The sequence below is a fragment of the Belonocnema kinseyi genome, chromosome 4 (assembly GCF_010883055.1).
Source record: "Belonocnema kinseyi isolate 2016_QV_RU_SX_M_011 chromosome 4, B_treatae_v1, whole genome shotgun sequence".
Classification (NCBI taxonomy): domain Eukaryota; kingdom Metazoa; phylum Arthropoda; class Insecta; order Hymenoptera; family Cynipidae; genus Belonocnema; species Belonocnema kinseyi.
Window position 1 is genome coordinate 53,191,109 of NC_046660.1, and position 7,820 is coordinate 53,198,928.

General features: G+C 27.9%; 1 protein-coding gene across 1 annotated transcript in view; it reads right to left on the reverse strand.

The window, feature by feature from the left end:
* Nucleotides 1-5,261, reverse strand: part of LOC117171906 — a 432,989-nt gene extending 427,728 nt beyond the window's left edge. Inside the window, exon 1 of the mRNA XM_033359555.1 lies at nt 5,222-5,261. The gene's annotated coding sequence lies outside the window, so the exon portion shown is untranslated. The remainder of the gene's footprint in view (nt 1-5,221) is intronic.
* Nucleotides 5,262-7,820: the final 2,559 nt, after the last annotated feature.

Consider the following 7,820-nt stretch of genomic DNA (forward strand, 5'->3'; position numbering starts at 1 on the left):
GTCGACCTCCACGTTGATGATAGTTGGGCAACGTAAACTTTGTTTCCGGCAGACGGACGATAGATATTCGTGAATCATTTTACTCTTACACGATGCTTAGAATTATGAAAATTTTTTATTGAAAAATTATGCGCTTTTCGGAAAACTGGTCAAGAATAAAAAGTTCTTGTAATCAGCCGAGGAATACGCCTGAATTTTTTCGGAGCGTTTTGAGCAAAATTTTGAATTTTGCAAAAATTGTTCATATGCAAAATCCAAAATTTTCCTCAAAACGCTTCGAAAAAATTCAGGCGTATTCCTTGGCTGATTACAAGAACTTTTTATTCTTGATGATTTTTCCGAAAAGCGCATCGTTTATTGTAAAAAAATTCATGAATGTTTTTACAAAAATGTTGCCATTAAGACGCCATTTTGAAAATACTAAAACGAAAAATCGATCTTTGAACCATGTATTCTCAAAGTTTAGACATTTATTCCACCGATTAGTGAGATTCCAGGTTAATTACTGACTCGAAAAGCTTTGGAAAATGGTTCACAAAAAAAATAGGCACGAAAAATCACGTTTTTTTGTTTAAACTGCATTTTGGGATAATAAATAAATTTTTTGAGGAATTTCATTGGCACCGTCGGAAAGAGGAGATATTAAGCAATAAAAATATATGTGTCTGAAATTTTTCTAGTGTCGAATAGTCTTAGTTATTGGCCATTGAAAAGCAGTGTACCGGTAGTGGCGTTTTGGCCGTTTAAGGGTTATACTCGAAAAGATTTCTACGGTTTTCAGGTGTTTCAAAAAAGTATCTAGAAAATATCTAAACAAATCATTTCAATTTACAAGATTGAACCATATTTTCAGGAAAACTTGTGTGACTTGCAAAGATATTTAGAACTTTTGTAATGGAAGGAATTTAAAAATATTTGATAAATATTCTGGATTCGTTTTTGAAAATTTCGAGAATCTTTTGTAACGTTTTAAACGAAATCTTCAAAAATTTACATATTGCTTCGTTTTTATTTGATTTTTTATTATTTTCTCGAAATTAAACAAATTTTCTTAAAATGCTCCAGGTTCTGTTATTACAATCTTTGAAATCTTCTGAAATATTTTCAAATATTTGTAAATGTTCTCTTAAAATTAATTTCTCATAATAAGGAATAAGTTTAAAATATTTCAAGGAATATTAAGAAAAATTTGTTTATTTCTTGAAATCTCTTTAAATCTTCAAAATTTCATTTCGAAATCTTCAAACATCTAAATTTTGTTACAATTTTTCTAAATCTTTCAAAATTTAAAATTACTTTTGAAATTTTTTTAAAACTTCTCAATATTTTTTTATAATATAAGAATGATTAAAATTTTATCCAGAATCCGTAAGAAATTTCTGTATTCTCTGCAAACCATTCAGAGATGATAAAAAGCTTTCAAATTTTTTGCTAAAAATCTTTGAAAATGTACAATTTATTTTTAAAATGTGTAAATCTTTTCGTGCATTAAAAATTTTAAAAATATTTTTTAACCTTTTTAATAAATCTTAAGTTTAATTGATTTTTGTTTTGAATTTTATAAGCTTGCAAAATAGATAAATTCGGCTTTCAAATCTTCTACATTCTTGGTCGAGATTTGAAAAAATCATTTGAAATGTTTTAAAATATTTAAAAATATTTCCTAAAGATTAATTTCCAAAAGGAAGAATCAGTTTACATTCAACAAAGTGGTTGAATTGTTAACCCAAACATTAATTTTCAAACAAACAGTAGTATTTGTAGTAAAAAAAGCTCAATTTATAACAGATCAGGGAAGTGTTAAAACAAGATAGACTTTTCAATCAAAAAAGAAAAAACGTCTCAACCACATTGTTTACTTTTTTAAAATTGAGAAGTCATATTTTTTACAAAACAGTTAAATTTTCAAAAATCAATTATGAACTTTGAATACAAAAAGTTCATTTAAAAAAAGCAGCTTAATTTTAATCCGAAAAAGACGAATTTTCAACAAAAAGGACAATTTTTTAACAAGATTGTCGAATTTTTAACAAAATAATTAAATATAAACCTAATAATAAAACTTCTGACCAGAAAAGCGGAATTTTTAAATAAAAATATATATTAACAAACTTTTTAATAAGAAATTATTAATTTTTTACACAAAGTTGCTGGTCTTTCTTATTGGGTTCTATTAATTTAGGTCGCATTTAAGTGGGAAAATGTGGAAAGGGTGAAAAAGGCGAATAGAGAAAAGGGAAAAGGCTATAAGGCCTGCGATAATGAAATTGGAAGTTTTGTGGTATGTAGACTATAGAATATTAGTTGAAATAAAAACAGAAATTTATTTTTTATATTTTTAAATTAACTCAGACGAAGAATAAATAATACATTATAATATTCAAAAAATTAATATATATTTTTTTGAATAAAATATTAAATAAATAACACAGAAAACTGAAAATTTTGCTCAGAAACTAAAGTTAATTATACACTGCCCACTTTTTGACTTCGAATTACATCCTCTTTCCTGTCAGTTGTCTTCTCATATAATTACTATTCAAATAATTATAAAATTTCACTTTTTATAAAGAATATAAATAATTAAAATTTGTTGCATTCAATTCGTTTTTTTAGGGTCATTCACATTAAAAATGTATAAGAAATATATAATTATGAAGTTGAATAGTGCGCGTGCGTATAGCAATCATTAGGAGAGTGTCTTTCAGGCTGGGACAGCAAGCTTTTTCCTTTTCTTTGCACTGGTATCACCTGTTATTACTTTAACATGTTAGTATTGCTAATGATGCTTAGATGTGACAGTAATAACAGGTGGCATCAGTGCAAAGAAATGGAGAAAACGCGATGTCCCAACTTATACAGTGTCCCAACCTATGCGGTGTTCCAACCTATTGGGAATGGTTAAACCGCCATGCGCCACCTGGCGGAAAAATCCGAACTAGAAAGAATAGGTTCGCTTTTAAAGATTCATTTTTAAATCATTTAAAATTATTTCCAAAATCATTTAATTTAACAATTTTTAAATTTTAGATTTCAATTGTTGAGTATACATTTTATTTAAACAAATTTTTTAATGCAGTTTTAAACACTTAAGCCATTAGGAATTAGAATCGTTTGAAATCGAAGATTTTATATTAAAAAACATTTGTAGCTAATCAACTGTGAATATAAATTAATAATGATTTTTAAAGATGAATTGTTCTTTAAAATTTTTTAAGTGAATAATAATTAATTTTACAAGTCGATTCGAAATCAATTCAGCAATTTTAGAATTTTCAGTTTCTAACGTTAAAAATTATGTAAACTATTTCAATTGAAAATTCTTATTAGTTAAATAAATGTAAACGCCTTGTTAAAACCTTATAAACTGTTTTCAATTTTAAACTAAAGTTAAAATAATATATTCATAATTAAAAGCTTTTACTAAATTTTACATATTATTTTAGTCTAAAATATTCAATTTTCAAACCATTCAATTTGAAATATTTTAATTAAGAAAGATAAGAGTTACGTATTATTTAGAAATATATGACTGTTGATTTAAAATCAGTCATTATACTCGCAGTAAAATATTAAAAACTAATTTTGAAACGTTAGGTCTTAATTGTTCTATTTGAAAAAAATAATAATTTGTAAGTCAAACTGTTGAACTTGGATGTATAAATAGCAACTGGGCACATATTATTCTATAGAAAATCAAGAAAGTTGAATAAATATTTAGAAGTTTTGAAAAAATTCAAATTCAATAAAAAAAATTGAAATGATTAGGCCCACCGCCTAATTTAAAACAAAATATAGATTTTGGCAAGATTTGAAGGAAATTTGTTTAATCTGGCAGAATTAAAAAAAATTAGAAAACATTTTATTCGTTTTAAAGGATTTTTAGAAGTTCTGAAATCATTTTAAAGATTGTTTAACTATTTAAAATATAAATAACTTAACTTTTAATTTAAGAAGTGTTCAGTTTATAATAAAAAATGTAATGGTTCAATTTTTTATGTTTTTGGCTTAAAAATGCTTTAATTTCTATAAATTTGAAAATTTATTAATTAATTCTTCAATTTAGACTTTAGAGAATTGAAAATGATAACGTGGATTCATACTTTTAGAACTGGATCTGAATCTTTGAACTCTACAGTTCATTAAATTTTTAATTTGGCTGATTAACTTCATTTAATTAAAAATTGTTCAGTTTAAAAGTGTTGGTAGCTTCCATTTTATACGTATGAATTATTAACCATTTGAATACAAAATTATTCAATTAAAAACTTTTAAACTTCAATTTTAAAAGTTTGAAATTCAAGAGTTCCACTATGTGCGCTTTCATTTGCAGCTTAGTTTTGATTAATTTAATTGGAGAAATTGTTAGATTTAGAGTTCTATTCTTTTAATTTCATTGACCATAAAAGCTGTTTGCGAACCGGGAAAAAACTGGGAAATGACCTGGAATTTTTTTCTGGGATTAAAACGTCCACCCTAAATATTCTATTATTCGTATACTTAGCATAATCTGGATAAAATTTCTCGCTACGTACATTAATTAAAGTTAATTTAAACTTAAATTTATTGAAACTTGTTTAAAATAGTGAAATGATTGCTTTTTTATGTTTAAACCTATTTGACAAAAATGTGTTTTTTTTCACTTTAAAAGATGGAAATTCAATCTAAAACTATTTGTTTTTTATGAAGATTTGTTTTTAGCATTTAATAATTGTTTGATACTTCCCAAACAATCGTAAAAAACACTTATAAGCAAAAATTAAAATGCAACTTGAAAATTGTACCTACTCTTTCTAGTTTCAGTTTTGGGCACCAGGTGGTGAAATAGTAGACCACGATTCCCCATACAATGTGCAACCGATACATTTTCCCAACCTGTGCGACAATCCCCTCTTAATTTAATGAGTATATTTTTTCTAATAATCAATGACTTTATTTTAGCCATATCAATGATCAGAATTTAACTGACATACGGTTATGTTTTACTGATTCAAATTTAGAGAGTAACTTACCGGAATTTTTCTCTGAATTCCAGTCCACACGGAATGAGATACCGAGTTGAAAGTTTGTGAAATTCAACAAAAGGATCTAAGGATGATTTATTTGATCTTAAATGTTAATAATAAAAATAAAAATAAATTTCTAAGACAGGAGTCGCATAAGTCTTACGTGGCCTTCAATTCAGATTAAAAATAAAACTGATGAGTAATATATTTCCTACCTTTTTTCTACTCCGCCTGCAGAAGATTCGTTCGATAGTCCTTTCTAAAACATAAAAAATATAAACTTTTATAGTTTTTTGTAAATGATGATATTTTAGCATACAACAATTATTAAGGCTTAAAAGATGATTTGTCATGCAAAAATCGAATTTTAGAAATTAATTCAGACTTGATAAAACTCACACTTTTGTGCATGTTAATTTCAAACCAAGTCGCATACATACATATCTTATCTTAAATTATGTATAGGAATAACTATGCATGTAATTTAATTAATAAATTAGTAAGATATGCAGCTTGGCATTGCCCAAGATGTTAAAATTATTTGTAACGAGTCTGACGTGCTTTTATAAAAATATTAAACAAGTTTAATTGGTTCGGTATTATAAATTCAAGATTTGAAAACAAGTCTGGTCTAACGATATAATATTGTAATTTAGAATTATGTGAATTACTTGGCAACTAAACTATTTATTTTTAAAACGAAATTTTATTGTTGCTAACGAAAGTCATGTACAACTGTATAATGTTTGCTAACAAAATATTCTGCTGCCAAAAGATAGATTCGACAAAAAAAAGTTTAAATAAAATAAAATTTTGTTGAATCGACTTTGAACTTCAAGGAATTGAAAGAAAATTTAGTAGCAGTAGTTCGAGGAGTAAATGCACCTCATCGAATACGACGGACTCCATCCGACTGTAATTGAGCTAAGCGTTGCTTAACTTTGGTGATCGAATGAGAAACTTTAATAATTCTATGTGTCTCAGTGGACACAACTTTACGCATAAATTTCATTTCTAAACTTTTTAAAATGTAAATATTCTAATTTTAAAAACAAGCTCTTTGCAATTTTTAACCCTTTAAATATTTTAATTTATTTGATCATTTTTTACACTATACATTCTTAAATTTTTTAACATTCATTTTAAAATTCTACACTTCATTCTTGAAATTTATAAATTAAAAAAATATTTATTCTTTATTTTTGAGTAGTTAAAATTTGAATGAAAGAAAATGTTAAAAATTAGAATTTGAAATTATTATGGAGTAAACAGTTAAATTCTTATTTCCTAGATTTAAAAGAACTAATTCCAATATTTCTGTAAAAAAATCTTTTTCTGAATGAAAACTCGGTCTTCGCTAACCGAAATATACTCAAAAAACGGTGACTTGAGTAATTTTCCACAAAAATAGGCGGATAAATAAACATTTGCGAACATGGGGAAAGAGTAATTCTACTAGGAGACATGAACAGTTGAGTGGGCTTCCCAAATCAGAATACTGAAAGAGTATTAGGTAATTTTGGGGATCCAAGAACAAACTATAACGGAGATAAATTAGTTGGTATATGCTTAGAAAGGGATCTGTTTATTACAAATTCTTTGTTTAGGCATAAAATGATCCACATGTACACCTGGTCTAAAGGAAATAGCCGCAGTATAATTGACTTTGCTGTTGCGGATGAAAGACTAAGAGAGTTAGTCAAAGATACAAGAGTCATGAGGGGTCCTGAATGCAATACTGATCATTACCTTGTAATCTCAAAAATTAACTTAGGTTGGGGATGGAGAAAAAATAGAACCAAGAAAGCAAAACAAACTCGAATCAAAATTGAGAACCTACAGAAACCGGATGTGCGAATAGATTTCCAAAATAAGATAATCGAAAGCATAGATAGGGCAACATGGGAGGACCGTATAAAAAACAAAGATTTAGAGGGCGCCTGGACAATGTTACGGGATATCCTTGTTAGATGTTCGATCGAAGTGTGTGGTACCGCAGGTGTAGGAAGAATGTCTGGTGATGCGTGGTGGAATGATGAAATCCAGGCTGCCCAAAAAGCAAAAAGAGAAGCGTACAAGAGAACTTTGAACATTGCAGGTCTTAGCAATGAAGAAAGAAGTAGACATAGAAATGATTATAGACGCGGAAACAGGATACTTAAACGATTAGTTAAAGAAAGTAAAGATACAATTAGAGCAGAAGAAGAGATAAAAATACAAAACGACTTTGAAGGAAGCAGGAAATTACTTTATAAAAAAAATGAAAGGAAACAAAAGTACAGAAATTGTAAACATGAGAAATAGTAGAAGGGAAATGGTATATAATGCAGACAGAATACTAGAGGCTTTCAGAGACTATTTCAGAATACAATTCGGAGGTGAAGCTATAGGACACCAAAACTGCGATGTTGAACACGATGCGATGGAAAACTCAATTGAGAAAGTCTGTGTCACTGAGGTTAGGGATATAATTAAGAACTTGAAAAACGGTGAGGCTGCCGGGGTAGACGGTATTAACGCTGAAATGCTTAAACACGGTGGCGAGTACATACCACATAGAGTTTGCAAATTGATAAATTTATGTTTCGAGATGGGAGACGTCCCAGACGATTGGAAAACAGCGATTATCGTACCAATATACAAGAGAAAGGGAGATAAAAGCGAGTGCAATAATTACAGAGGGATTAGATTTTTAAGCACCGTAAGTAAAATATATTCAAAAATACTTATTCGCAGGGTAATGAAAATAACAGAAGCAAAGATTTGGGAAGTCCAAAGTGGGTTTATGCCAGCAAGGTCATGTACGGATCAAAT